Below are 16,336 nucleotides of genomic sequence, written 5' to 3' on the forward strand. Positions count from 1 at the left end.
GCAAAATTTACTGCTTTTTTCATAATTTATCAAAAATGAAAACAATCCATTGTTCTTATTCTACTGTTCTTCATCTAAAATGGAGGAAATAGTAGGGTTTAGAAGTCTAGACCACCATCCTCCAACAGAACCCTATCAGCCTTAAGATGTTCTCAAAATGGGAAAAGAGGTAGAGTTTGAAGAATCAGAGCTGTTGTGTTAGTAATCCCAAATTTCCAGGCCTAATTAAAAATCTGAAAATGGAGAGCACCTAGTGCTTCCAGATTATTTTGTAAAAGTGCTATTTTTGCAAAACTAATCCCATGATCAATAAAGAATACCCATCCTCATTCTAAACAGTGTTCTCAGTCTCAGCTGCACCATCACCCCGGGCTGGTTCACCCTTATCTGGTCTGGGGTGCGACCTAGGTGTGAGACTTTGATGTATGTATCTCAGGTTGAAAGCCATTATTCTAACCCTACATAGAGGGTGGGGGGAAGGGTTTATTTTTCTAGGTACAAGTTTTGTGATTGCAAATGCTAGCATAGTGAAGGCAAAAAGAGAAGGGGATGGCAGAGCGTGAAATGGTTAGATAGCATCATCGACTCAAAGGGCGTGAGTTTGAACAGACCCTGGGAGATAGTGAAGGACAGGGGAGCCTTGTGTGCTGCAGTCCATAGCGTGGCAAAGAGTCAGACATGCCTTAGCGACTGAACGACAGAGCAGGAGAATCACATGGACTCCAAACTTCCACATCTCGAGATCAATGCCTCACTCTGAAACATCTGGTTGATTCTAAAGGAAACTTTCAGAATCTTGCTGGTCACATCGCGAGGGGAGGAGATTCTTATTTTTCCTCAAAATTGTGTCCTTTTAACCTCAACCTGGCAGAAATCACTTTCGACCTTCTTCTGTTCATAAAATTAAGATCTTTGTGAGTTATTTCCTTTTTGCAATATTGTATACTACAGAAATTGGATCAAAGCAGTGATTAGGAAAACTTCGGAGAAAACAATGTCTATTTCCTCTTGTTAGTAAAGGAGAAAAATAGAAATATTTGTTTGCCACTGTTCTTGCCTTTGTACTCTAAAATGGGTTTAAGATAGTTATCATTTATCCTGTCACTAAGGAGGCAAGGTACACGCAAATAATTTTCATAGGAGCAATATCAGATGATCGTCATACAAAAGCACCTCCTTTTTTCTGCTATCTTTTCTAATTTATACATTGCCATGATCCATCAGCCTACCTGTACTAGCTCTAGGATGTGTTAAAGAAAATATTTTTTTCACTTTAATATCAAATACTGTTTCCTTAATGACTCAGTATCATCATATCCTTTGCTTTATTTTTTAAATCTGTATACGATTTTCTTTCCTGAATAAATTATGTGCTCAAAAGGTAGCTGCCAAATCATGATTTTGACCCATTGATTAGATACTTCTGATTCTACTTACTTGAATAAAATGAATCTCACATGAGCCAGCAGCTTAGTTCTCATACCAAACTGCCAGAAGGTCACATTGCAATGAAACTTCAGTTCTGAGAGTTAATAGTTTCCTCACGCTCCTCCCTCTGTCGAATATGTTCAGCTGAGCTTGTGCATATGACTTCAGTTCATAAAAAGTTTACAAGTGCAGCTGGAATGCTTAGCATTTGATTGTTACATAAATAAGTATTTGAGAACATATGTAAACTTGACAGTGTTAGTACCAGATGTTCCAGTAACACAATAATGTACTTTGAATGTCCCTTCTCACTTTCAACTTGTTTATTTTGGCAGTCTCTCTTTATCTGCTAAGTTTCAGATAAGCACATATTAACTCTATCCATAGTGTTGATCCTCTAATTGTTACATTCAAGTTAAATGTATTACATATAGTGTGTAGAAGTACAAATAGCATAGATGTTAATACACAGTCATTTTTTACACATCTCCATAAAATACAAATATTTCAACTCCTAAATGTTTATGGTTTATAAAGAAGAAAGAAATCTCTGGGCATATGAATGTACTCTCAGATCTATAGGAATTGCCCTTCCAATTTTGAGTTTTCCAAGTTTTTTTTCCTCTCTTTTTTGACCACCAGCCACTTCAATTAAGAGATTTCTGTCTCCTACACAAATTCCCCTGCCTTCCTCCAGTCTTCTCCACCCCTCTTACCATGGTTGACTGTATCTTGATATGTAGAAGCTATTGGCATTCTGAGCACAATTTTTGCTTCTTTATGGTTTTGTTTTGCAATTATTTCAAATTCACTGAAGAATAGTGACCATAAGAATAGTACATAAAACACTCATACATCTTCTTACCAGATTCACTGGTTGTTAGTATTTTGCCCCATTTCCTTTATCAGATGAATGTGCACTCTCCTTCTCTCTTTGCATATGTGTATGTAGGTATGTGTATATATATATATATATACATATACATATGTATATGTACACATACATATATATATCATGTATATATATATACATATGTATATGTACACATACATATATATATCATGTATATATTATGAATATATTTATATATGTGTGTTTATATGCACACATGCATTTTTTCTAAACCTTTTAAATATTAGTTGCATGGTCTTTTACTCATACACTTCAACATGTATTTTTTCTACAAATAAGAATACTGTCTTACATACAAATAGATATAAAATAGACTTTTTTCCCCCTTATCTTCCATCTGTATTCCAGTTGTGTTAGTTGACCCAGTGATATTCATTACAAGATATCCAGGTCTTACTTTTGGAGTCAGGTTTCATGTGTTGTATGCAATACCAGTAGGGGGCTATGTTGAGATAGTTATAGGGCCCTGGAAACCTTAGTGGCCCAGCAGTTTGCTGAAAGAAGTAACTTATTTAGAGGAAAAATCCAAATATGGTCAGGAATGAAAGCAAAAAGTTGAAGCAGGAAATTCAGTTGAGAGGTCATACAAGGCCCAAAAGGACAATCAATCATGAGATTGGGAAACGTGATACAATATGTGTTAAGGCAAGAGATTTAGAATTAATGCCCTGAGATTGATGGAGGTCTGTCTTCATGTGCAAACATCTCTATAGTAAAAAAAAAAAAAACAAGTTTGATAGCCTAAAAGAGCCGGAGCCTACCTTGCTTGGGCTTTGCCTGATAGAAGACTGTGACTCAGTTAGTGGCATGGCTTACGTAGGTGAGATGAGATTCCCTCGGTGACACTCTGGAGCAGAAACTGAAATGTCCTCAGAGATAAAGAAGTTCAAGACCTCCTGTACCCGTTGCCTCTGATCATGAGGGAAAGGGTAGAGAGCCATCTAAATAAGAGTAAAAATAGTAAGAAGTAACAGAGGAAAGGAGTAAAAGGGGCGGGGGGGAATGAGTTCTAATTTTCAGAGTGGACCTAGGAAACATGCTTCAGGTTTGTCCAATGGATGCACAGTTCCAGAGGGAAGAGAGTCATCTAAGTTTGCTGCTTAAGTTGTTTCCTTTGTAGAAAATGTGTTTTATTTATATGTAATATTATTTTTTAAAAGAAACACTGTGATATAAATTTAAAGCTTGGTTCCAAAGATACAGGAAAACAAGAAAAATGTGCATGGAGTTAAGTAAGAGGAGACCTAATTAGCATTCTTATAGAATGAGCTGTAGATTTACGGAGACTTACAAAAGGGAAAAATACCAGAGCACCAGACTAACACATCAATCATTTGAAATTGTCTGACAGTCCTGAAGAGGATATCCTGGCTGCAGAAAGCACAGAGCTGTCTTAAGGCTAGGGGCCCAGGTCAGAACTTAATAAGAACAAAAGATGAGCAATTTTGAGAGGAACCAGCTGGCTTAAGGTGATCCAAAGTGCACAGATGTTAAAGGCTTACTGTTCCAACAATACTTTTACCTACACAAGAAGAACAGAATAACCATTAAAAAAAAAAAATAACAAAACTTGATTTACCACGTTGACCCTTGGGATCTAACAATATATGTATTTCTGTTTCACCGTACTAATTTTCTTTTCTTTTTAATTTTTATTTTCAGTACATTAAATTTACTCATAAGAACATTCTAAAAATGTACAGATTTTCCTTTTTAATTGCGTATAATAAAACATAAAAAACCCCAAAACAGAATACTTGACATTTACAATTCACAATCAGATTAGGAGACTATTAAATATTTACAAAACTATATATCTTTTTAAAAATATTTATAAAGTTACATGCATTTGTAGAATTGATATAAAAGAATGGCTCAAAAATGGGAGACTTTTCCTTCATTCCTAAAAAGAAAACATATCCAATAGAAGATTCTTGAGTACTATATCTACTTTAATGTTATTTTATTTTGTGTCTTCCAGTTGATGACTGTGAGAAAGGACAGAATTTATTACAAAACTTGAAAAAAATGTAGCTGCTCTTTCTTAGAAATATATGTATATATATAGATAAAATCCTGTTGATATGATATCTTTAAGTAGGTTTTTTAAATGGTCTAAGCACAGTAACTAAGAATCTATAATATCCTCTATGCTTGCATCAAAATTCCTTAACACAGGTGGTTTTGTGGCAAGTAGAGAGATGTTAGATCGCACATCAATTATGAACTTTTTGATGTGGTTATTGAATGTAAAAGGGAGTAATCTAAAACATAAAATCTAAGTGGTTGGAGTCATGGGAATAATCAGGAACTGAAAACAAAGTGGTTTGGAAAATGTTCATTTTGCTAGTGCAGAGTATGTTGCAGTTAAAGTCATAAAAGTTATTTTTACATTCTTTAAGACTGTGGTCATTATCTTCTATCAATGACATTGAATATTTTGTGAGTGTAAGAAATGTTACTGATAATTACATGGAAGCATTATATACCCTGGAAAAGAGTCACTATGTACCACCTTTAAAAAATGTTTAAAATGAATCATTCACCGTATATGGTAGAATCAACTGTCTTGAAGATACCCAACTTTATTTAGCAAGGAGTATTAAATACTTGGGGGCTTCCCAGGTGGCTCTGTGGTAAAGAATCTGCCTGCCAAGCAGGAGACTTGAGTGCAATCCCTGAGTCAGGAAGATTCCCTGGAGAAGGAAATGGCACTCCATTCCAGTATTCTTGCCTGGGAAATACCATGGACAGAGCAGCCTAACAGGCTATACAGTCCATGGGGTTGCAGTTATGACTTAGCAACTAAACAGCAGCAGCTACAGCATGAAGTACATAATAATAAAAAGCCTTTATGCCTGTCTGTGGCATTACTGAGTGCATGGGTTGGCCACATGAAAATTCCTCTTTGCATGCACCATGCCATACATGGAGAATTCCTCATTTGCTCTTACATGAAGATGTGAAAATAATAATATTAAAAGTGTTCCTCTGTGACTAGTCGTCTCTATTTTCAATTCTAGGACAGAGTAACTGCATAAATAAGCAGAATTTCAAATTTGATTATCAAAATCTGTAAGTATATCACGTTCTTTTTGTTATTTGTATTCAGAGAACATGAAAGTGTGGCTATCTAATTTCACTGCAGCTTGCTTCCTTTTTTAAAAAGAAAACATCAAAATAGTTTCATGGAGATGAGCTTTGAAGCATGGCTTAAACATACTCTTTTTTTTTTTCTTTCTTCTCAGGTTAGTGTCACTTCAAAAATAAAAATAAGCACTCTTATTGGAACTTTAGGAATAATGCTGGGTATAAACAGGCTTAAATATACTTAACTGTAGTAATCCTTCCCGACACACATAGAGATGAATTGATAACTGGATTTGGCATTTCAAATATTTTTTACCCAAGGCAAGGGCTTTAAGGTGTTTTCTTGGTATTAGAGAGTTTAGAGATGAAAAAGGTGCCATTTATTATTTTCTCTTTCTGTCAGCTTAGGACTTCTGTTTGCAATCATGTTTATAATACTAGGCCTAACTGTTCTTAAATGTCTTACCTGTTGAAGAATGTTCCATTCAATGTGTATCCAAGGTTTTGACTGAATAGTAGTCTGATAAAATCAGCTAAGGTAATTTATTGGAAGGGAACTTGAACTTGGGATCATAAGTGAGTTGTAATCAGGAATCTGCAACATAATTTATGTTGATCTTGAGCAAATCACTTCCTCTCAGTTCCCTATTTTCTCATATGAAATGCAAGAGGTAGATTGCAAGTTTCCTCAGTGTGAAATTAATTCCATTAATTAGGCATCAAATACACAAGTCATTTAATCATGTTAACCACATCAGCTGGTTAGTTCAGCCAAAATATTTAAGCAATTTACAATAAGACTATAAACAATCAAAAAACTTCATTGTTATAGCTTGAGAACTATCTGCTTTCTTAATATTGGTACTACCTTGCCAAGTAATAGCAATTTAAAAGATCTTTCTCTCAAAAATGGTAATAATATACCATTTTCCTTCAGTATTATCTAAAAGAATATAATCACAACTTACCTATTGTTGGGGCCATAGACTATAAATGTAAAAGTTATCAACTTTCACAATCATACTTTCTCATGGGATTCAAAGAAGAAAATATCTGTCCTTTTTTTAAAAAAAAGGGGGTGGTTACATATATTCCTATTCCTCCAAAAAGCAGAATATCCAAATGGAAAGGGTCGTTAAACCCTTTTATTAACTTGATAGCCCACTGATTTCAATAATTTTCTCTTCACCAAAACTGATAGGATATTTTACTATGTCAACAGATTATTTCTGATTGCAGACATAACCTCACAGTATTCTTATAATGAAAAAAAGCACAGAATTTCAAGTCAGGATATTTGGATGCAAGAATCTATTCCATCACCTATCATATACATATGATTAGGGTAATTCTTTCAGCATCTTTCAACTTCAGTTTCCTTATTTTTAACAACAAAGCAGTAATACTTGTCTCTGGAGCTGTTGTCTGGATGCAATAAAATAATGAATGTAAATCATAAAGGCTAGTATGCATTGTTAACATTAACTCTTTAAAAATATTCAAAATAATTAATGTTTCATCAATCATGTTATTTCCATTTGCCTACATACAGATAACATCAGACATTTATGGTAGTATTATTAAAATTCAAATATTAAAAGGGAAGTAAAGAAAGGAAACGGAACAGACATTTCTTGAGCACTCTGCCACAGCGTCAGGAAGTCAGATGATAGCTTTATTTCTAACTCCTACATAAGGTATTTTCTAACTTCCGTGTTAGAAGCAGGGCCTTGCATGTTGTCAACTCCACAAGAGATGGGAACTAAAAATCTTTCTGGGTGCTATAAATTATGGAATAAAGAACAGCTGCTCAAATATGGAGAAATTCCAGGTTTTTTCCCCTCCACTCTTTCACTCCATTTCTCCAAATTTTATTTTCTTAATATATAAACCATTCAAAAGTATATAGCCTACAAGTCTAATGGATGTGGCTGCCCAGCAAGCTGTGAACTGATTTCCTTATCAGAAGGCTGCTATTCAAGTTGGAATCAAGGTGGATTTTTAGCTGAAATGGCATGAAAAAAAAAAAAAAAATGAAAAGAGTAAAACCTTATTCATTAAAAATGTGAGATAATTACTTTTCAAAAATTGCAGCCCTAATCCAAGAAGGGGCCACAAGGTTTAATTGTGGGTGTGCTATTTACAGATTAATTAGGACATTTAACTTCATTTTTTATACCACAGAATTAATCCCATAAAAATTAGTGATCTCGAAGGAGTCAGTTGTCAACTCTGACAGGATCTCTTTGCCATAATCTATTAAAATGCTGCTTTTATCTTGTCTTGCCTGTGTCATATTTTATGGATTTTTTCATAAACACTGCCTATACTTCATAAATGTCTCAATTTTCTAGTCTATTAACATTACTTCAAAAGCAATTGATAAAAGAGTAGGGCATGCATGAAATAATACACCAATAATGTGAAGTGCTGGAGGCAAGAACAGTGGGTAGGATCTGCACAGCTTGTGAGCTGAAACAATGAAAGGATATTTTATCTACTACAATAAAGAAACAAATGATCATTTTTGATAGTAGAAAAAAGATTGCTAGTAGTTGGGCGGATGAAAAATGGGTTACACAGAAAATACAGCATATTTTGAAAATGAAATTGAAATGAGAAAACAAACATCTCCAAGTATATGTTTACATTATGGGAAACACTTTTCCTTTAGTTACTAAAGATTTGGCATTCAGCTAGATTTAGCTTAGACATGATATTCTTATTCTATTTATAAGCAATATTTCCTTTGTATGCATATATTTAACCTATTAACATATATTGTATCTATTGACTAAAATGTTGAAATTGCTTTTGTAATCTTTATGACTATTATTTTGGTTTTTGAAATCATCTTAATTTTTCCTTTGAATATATACATGATTTATCTATAGCATCATCTTTATACTTTTAAAGCACTAATATATGACCTTATGGAAGAAAGCAAAGAAGAACTAAAGAGCCTCTTGATGGAAGTGAAAGAGGAGAGTGAAAAAGTTTGCTTAAAACTTAACATTCAGAAAACTAAGATGATGGCATCTGGTCCCATCACTTCATGGCAAATAGATCGGGAAACACTGGAAACAGTGGAAGACTTTATTTTCTTGGGCTTCAAAATCACTGCAGATGATGACTGCAGCCAAGAAATTAAAAGACGCTTGCTCCTTGGAAGAAAAGCTATGACCAACTTAGACAGCATATTAAAAAGCAGAGACATTACTTTGCCAACAAAGGTCTGTCTAGTCAAAGCTGTGGTTTTTCCAGTAGTTATGTATGGATGTGAGAGTTGGACTATAAAGAAAGCTGAGCGCTGAAGAATTAATGCTTTTGAACTGTGATGCTGGAGAAGACTCTTGAGAGTCCCTTGGACTGCAAGGAGATCCAACACGTCAATCCTAAAGGAAATCAGTCCTAAATATTCATTGGAAGGGCTGATGTTGAAGCTAAAACTCCAATACTTTGGCCACCTGATGCGAAGAACTGACTCATTGGAAAAGACCCTGATGCTGGGAAAGATTGAAGGCAGGAGGAGAATGGGACAACAGAGGATGAGATGGCTGAATGGCATCACCAACTCAATGGACATGAGTGAGAGCAAGCTCTGGGGATTGGTGATGGACAGGGAAGCCTGGCGTGCTGCAGTCCATGGGGTCACAAAGAGTCAGACATGATTGAGCGACTGTACTGTACTGTACTGTAATATATGACCTAGATTGACATAATGAAATGAGTATCTTATCTGAACTTTTGCCAGAAATTTAATCCACAGCTATGTAATCAGACTTTTAAAAATGTGGTCAGTTTTTACATCAATCAAATAAATATATTTATTTATTTATTTTTCAAATAAATATATTTAAATCAATGAAATTGAAGAGAAAGAAAAGAAGGACCATTAAGTAGATGCAGAATTCCTGATTTTCCTTTCATTTTATTCTTTGTATTTTACCACCTGATTTAGTTCAATGAAACCATATACTGTTCTGGACTTTCATGCTTAAGATATCATGGTTTATAAAAAATAGTGACCCTAGGTCCTCATATACCTGGACAGTCCCATTGTTTACCTGTAGTTATCAATAATTCTTCTCACTCTCAAAATATGTATTGGCTTGAATGACATAGTATATTGTGACCTATTGAACCATGTGGTCAAATAAATATTGGAAGGGATTTTTTAGTAATACATTTAATTTTAAATTTCTTTAAACCTAAAGGTACTATCTGAAAGAATTCGTGTGGCTTAGTGTTAAATTCATAAAAGTCCTTGGTTCTTGACTCATACTCTATTTTTGACTTGGAAACAAGACCATTTGTTGTTGCTCAGGTAAGAAATAGGCTTGACTAATTCCATTGTGATCATTCAATTCTAACACTTGCAAAGTAGATGATTTTTCTCAGGCTGAGAGACAATGATAGAATAGGTTGTTGCATTGTACTAATGGTAGTCTATGAAGCAGGCAATGTATTCAGGCAAGGTATAGGGTCCAGTGTAATGATAGTGTAAGTTCCTGTGACCTTACAGGGTACAGGAAATCAGGATCAAGGAGATTTTGTAGTCCTCTAATGTTGCAAAGAATATCTGAGAACCCTCATCCTCAGTACTAACATTAAGAAACTGTCACCAGAATTACGTGAGTCATATCCAAACTTATCATGTAGGATAAAAGACAATAAGCAACATAACAGTTTTTTAACCTGATCTAATTTGCACCTACCTCCTATACTTACTTCTTTTTCAATCTTTCCCATCATAGGAAACTTCATAAATATTCATCCAGTTGCTCAAGCCCAAAACCTAGGGGTTTTCCACATTTCCTCTTTTGTCCACTGTGTATACCAACAAATTCTACCCCTTCTAATCCTACACTCTTTCCAGTCAGAGTCTATTTTTCTTCCTCACCCTGGGAAGCCTAGCCCAAGCTACCTTCATCCTTCTTTATGGTTTTACAAAACCTGTGTCATCTAATTTTCCCTACTTCTCCTCCTACTCCCCCCCCACCCCGCCACAATGCATTTTGCACACAGTACTCAAGGTGACCTTTCTTTAAAAGAAAATTTCAACATATTTATTTATCTAAAACAAAGTTTTTTGAAGTATAGTTGCTTTACAATGATAGAGTGACTTTTTAAGAAGATAAACTTGCAAAAATAAACAAATGAGATTTCATCAGACTAAAAAGCTACTACACAGCATAGCAAACAGTCATCATAATGCAAAGGCAAACTTTGGAATAGCAGAAAATATTTGCAAATCATATATCTAATAGTGGCTACATTTCTAAAATATATAATGAATTCCTACAGCTCAATAGCAAAGAAACTAATAACCTGAATTTTAAAATGGTCTAAAGACTTGAATACATATTTCTTCAAAGAAGATATACAAATGAACCAAAGTAATGTCACTAATCATCAGGGAAATGCAAATCAAAATCACAATGAGATATCATGTCATGCCTATTAAGATGGCCATTTTAAAAAAAAAAAGATGAAAAATATTGACAAGAATGTGGAAAAGTTGGAACCCTTGTATACTGTTGGTAGGAATGCAAAATGGTACTACTGCTATGGGAAACAGTATGAAGGTTCCTCAAAAAAATAAAAATAGAACTACCATATCACTCAGCAGTCCCACTTCTGGGTATTTATCCATTAGAATGGAAATGAGTATCTTGAAGAGATATCAGCACTCCCATGTTCCACAATAATCAATATGTGGAATCAACCTAAATACATTATTCCATCGATTGATGAATAGGAAAGAAGCTTGTGGTATATACATACAATAGCATTTTATCCAACCTTTAAAAAAGAAGAAACTCCTGCCATATGTGACACAACATGGATGAACCTTGAAGATATTATGCTAAGTGAAATGTCGCTCATAAAAAGTCAAATACTGTATGATTCTAGTTATAGGTGGTATCTAAAATAGTCAAACTCATAGAAGCAGAGAGGAGAATGTTGGTTGACACAGTCTGGGGGGAAGAATAAATGAGTTGTTGCTAATCAACAGATGCAAACTTCTGGTTTTACAATGTAAATAACTTCTATAGGTCTCTTGTCCAACGTTGTGCCTATAGAAAACATTGTACACTTAGACATATATTAAAAGGGTAGATCTCATGCTATATGGTCTTACCATAATACTATAAAAATTTTTAATGTAAATCTGATTGTATAATTCAGTAGTTTCCATTAATGTTGAGGATAAAATCCAAGTTCTTCACTGTGGTTTGTGAGCACTACATGATAGAACCTGTCTTCCTCATCTCCTATCATTCTCTCCTATTTCCCCATTCTCTAGCCACATTATCTTTTATTTATGTCCATCCAGCAAACTTTGATAGTGCCTCTGCATGTCTGGTTCCTTGGTCATCAGGTGATCTTTTATGAGGCCTTTCCTGATTATCTTATTGAGTACGATTTCAACTCATCCCTCACTACTTATGTATGAAATGACTTATAAATTTATCTCCTTTAGTCTAGATCATTCCTTAGAACTTCAGACTTGAACTGAAGTCTAGTTGGTTTGCAATGTTGTGTTAATTTCTGCTGTATGGCAAAGTGACTCAGATATATGTACATATATATTTGTATATTCTTTTTCATATTCTTTTCCATTACCTTTTATTACAGGATACTGAATGTAGTTTCCTGTGCTATACAGTAGAACCTTGTTGTTTATCCATCCTAGATATAATAGTTTGCCTCTGCATGCCTGCTAAGTTGCTTCAGTCATGTCCAACTCTGCAACCCTATGGACTGTAGCTCAACAGGCTCCTTTGTCCATGGGTTTCTCCAGACAAGAATACTGGAGAGGGTTGCCATGCTCTCCTCCAGGGGATCTTCCCAACCTAAGGATCGAACCCCCATTGCCTACATTGCAGGCAAATTCTTTACCACTGAGCCAACAGGGAAGCCCTGGTTTGCCTCTGCTAATCCCAAGCTCCCAATCCTTCTCTCCTTCATTCTCCTCCCCCTTGGCAATCACAAGTCTATTCTCTGTATCTATGAGTCTGTTTTTACTCCATAGATATATTAATTTGTGTCCTATTTTACATTCCACATATAAATGATATCATATGGTATTTGTCTTTATCTTGCTAACTTACTTCACTTAGTATTATAATTTCTAGGATCATCCATGTTGCTGCAAATGGCATTATTTTGTCCTTTTAAATGACTGAGTAATATTCCATGATGTATATGTACCACATCTTCTTTATCCATTCATCTGCTGATCTGTTTAGGCCATTTCCATTCTTGGCTATTGCAAGTAGTGCTGCTGTCAACATAGGGGTTCATGTATCTTTTCTAATTATAGTTTTGTATGGGTATGTGGCTGGGAGTGGGATTGCTGGATCATATGGAGAGTGCCAGACTTTTATACCAGTCATGTTGTCATCTCTTCCCAAATATGTCAAGAGAAATTAAACTTAGCAAGCCCAAACAACCACTTAAGATTTTTCCCTTAAACCTTGGCCTCTCCCACTGTCCCTAAGTCAGTGACACAGAAACACTTGGTGACATCCTTCAACTCTCCCTTTCGCTCACCCTCATTTTCCATATCCGAATGTAAGGGATATCATTTGATCTTCATAAATATCTCTGCAATTCTTTCACTTCTTGTCATCTCTTCCCTGGGTCATAGTATAAGCTCCCATCATCACTCACCCAGATTATGCTAGTAGCTACCTCATTGATCATGGTATCAACTAGAGCTGTCCAGCTAGAATGATATTTTCTTAAAAGTGCATATTTGATAGTGCCAACTCCTTTACCCCTTCTCCATCACTATTTTTTCCAACTCAACCACACTGTCAGCTCCCACTCATTCATTCAACTAAAAATTCTAGGAACTGAATATGCAGTCCTGACCTTAATAGATTTATATTTTAGTAGAGAAGCAGACATTAAATATACAAACAGAATAATTTCAGATTCTACTAAGTACTGTGAAGAAAATAAATTAGGACACAGAGATAGATAATAATTAGGAGAGGTATCACTTTTGGGTTAGAGCGTCAGTAATGTCTTTTCCCCAAGGAAGGAGGAGATTAGTAGGCTCTAAAATTAGAAGGTGGAAGTTAACAAATTGAATGTTTAAAATAAAGATTTTGGAAGTAATTTGGTTATTGGTGATGACAAAGTTGGTCAGTGTTTCTCGTGTTTTTTGCACTGGAGACAGTAAATAATGTGATTTTCAAAACAACTTAGAATGCCCATACATATATGTATCTGAAAGAAATGTTCACGAAACAATGTTTACCTTACTTAATAAGCTGATATTTTAAAATGTAATCTGTGCTAAACTTATAAGAAAAAACACTGATTATAACTCAAACCAAAGGTTATTGTTTTGGTTACTAACGGACCCAAACTTGCAGTTTGAAAACACAGCTCTAATGACCCTAAAATCATGGCCTCTGGTATGGCATGATCTTTATGGCACTATGGCACATAGTGCCATAGATTTTTTATGGCACATTATGGCAAATAGATAGGGGGAAAATGGAAACAGTGGCATATTTTATTTTCTTGGGCTCCAAAATCACTACAGATGGTGACTGCAGCCATGAAATTAAAGACACTTTCTTCTTAAAAGGAAAGCTATGACAAGCCTAGACTGTGTATTAAAAAGCAGAGATATCATTTTGATGACAAAGATTCATATAGTCAAAGCTATGGTTTTTCCAATAGTCATGAACAGATATGAGAGTTGGACCATAAAGAAAGCTGAGCACTGAAGAATTGATGGTTTCGAATTGTGGTGCTAGAGAAGACTTTTGAGAGTCTCTTGGACTGCATGGAGATCAAACCAGTCAATCCTAAAGGAAATCAACCCTGAATATTCATGGGAAGGACTGATGCTGAAGCTGAAGCTCCAGTACTTTGGCCACCTGATGCAAAAACCTGACTCATTGGAAAAGCCCCAGATATTGGAAAAGATTGAGGTCAAAAGGAGAAGGGGGCAGGAGAGGATGAAATGTTTAGATAGCATCACCAACTCAATGGACGTGAATTTGAGCTAAACTCACTAAATTACAGGAGACAGTGAAGGACAGGGGAACCTGGTGTGCTGCAGTCCATGGGGTTGCAAAGAGTCAGACATGGCTTAGCAACTGAACAGCAACAACAAAAATGACCCTGAGAATAGGTAGATAAGATAGAATGAGGACAAAGGTTGTTGAAAACATAGGATTCAGACTTCTGAGAGTCCACAGGGTCAGAAGGATCATCTGTCTCAGCATGGAAACTACCAAGGATGGCAGGGGTCATGGCACAGTGGAAGACAGTGAAATAGATGCTAACTTAGCCCATGAAGGAGTTTGGTGCCAAGGTGCTTGATGATATAAAATAAGGAAAGTGGTTATACAGACTGGTGGTTGGTTGTGCTTCTAAGAGGCCATAGGTTTTAAGGAACTGAAGAAGACACACCAACCTAAGTCCTGGAATATGGGGTGGAAAAAGAAAAAAGCTTCATTTTGAAAGTGTCAGGGGGAAGACATGGACTTAAAATATAGCCTGGTTTCACTGTAAGTGCAGATGGTGATTGCAGCCATGAAATTAAAAGACGCTTACTCCTTGGAAGGAAAGTTATGACCAACCTAGACAGCATATTAAAAAGCGGAGACATTACTTTGCCAACAAAGGTCCATCTAGTCAAGGCTATGATTTTTCCAGTGGTCAGGTATGGATGTGAGAGTTGGACTATAAAGAAAGCTGAGCATTGAAGAATTGATGCTTTTGAACTGTGGTCTTGGAGAAGACTCTTGAGAGTCCCTTGGACTGCAAGGAGATCCAACCAGTCCATCCTAAAGGAGATCAGTCCTGGGTGTTCATTGGAAGTACTGATGTTGAAGCTGAAACTCCAATACTTTGGCCATCTTATGCGAAGAGCTGACTCATTTGAAAAGACCCTGATGCTGGGAAAGATTGAGGGCAGGAAGAGAAGGGGACGACAGAGGATGATATGGTTGGATGGCATCACCGACTCAATGGACATGGGTATGAGTGGACTCCGGGAGTTGGTGATGGACAGGGAGGCCTGGCATGCTGTGGTTCACCATGTCACAAAGAATCGGACATGACTGAGCGACTGAACTGAACTGAACTGAATAAGGTGAAGAGAAATTTTAAAGAAGGAATTATGGATATGGGGGGTTTACTGCTGTGAACTTTGGGGGGCCTTTTATAGAGCCCAGGAAGACTTCTGGAGGTCAGAGATGGGTAGGAGATGAGGTCAAATGAAAATGACCTTTTAGGCTTGGAGTGAAATGAACATGGATCTGAGTAATCTTGATGATAAATATAAGAGGTGGGTGGTCAGTCTATATGACCTCCCTGACCAGACTTTTATGGCACCTTATACTTCCCCTTTAATCTGTTTATCTATGTTTTGCAGTTGCAGTTTTACAGCTATCTGTGGGATTGTTGAATCAAATTGGACTCCTTTACTAGATTAAGCACTACACAGAAGGGACTACTCCTGCTTTTATTCACTAATGTCTCTCAGGCACAGTGTATGACATATAGTAGGTGCTCAGCAATGATAAACTGAATGATTTAATGAAACCAGAACTAGAAGTTGTTAATGACCAAACAAGCATTGTGGGTGGGAGCAAAGCAGTATAAAGGGAGCTAGAGAGAACCAGCAGGAGATAATGTTGAATTTGCAAGGAGGACAACTTGCTGCAGTTAGTGAGACCTCTGTTAAAAATCTACAGCTCAATTCTCATGGACATGACCTACCTGATCTTGAGAGGAAAATCTTGTGAACCTAGTGTCTGACAGCACAGAACTATTTAAAGACTGTATTAATTACCAATAACCACCAGAGGGGTTATTAGATGGAAATCTGGGGGAGAGGACAGAAATCTGGAGACAACTTCAGAGATA

The sequence above is a fragment of the Dama dama genome, chromosome 12 (assembly GCF_033118175.1).
Source record: "Dama dama isolate Ldn47 chromosome 12, ASM3311817v1, whole genome shotgun sequence".
Classification (NCBI taxonomy): Eukaryota; Metazoa; Chordata; class Mammalia; order Artiodactyla; family Cervidae; genus Dama; species Dama dama.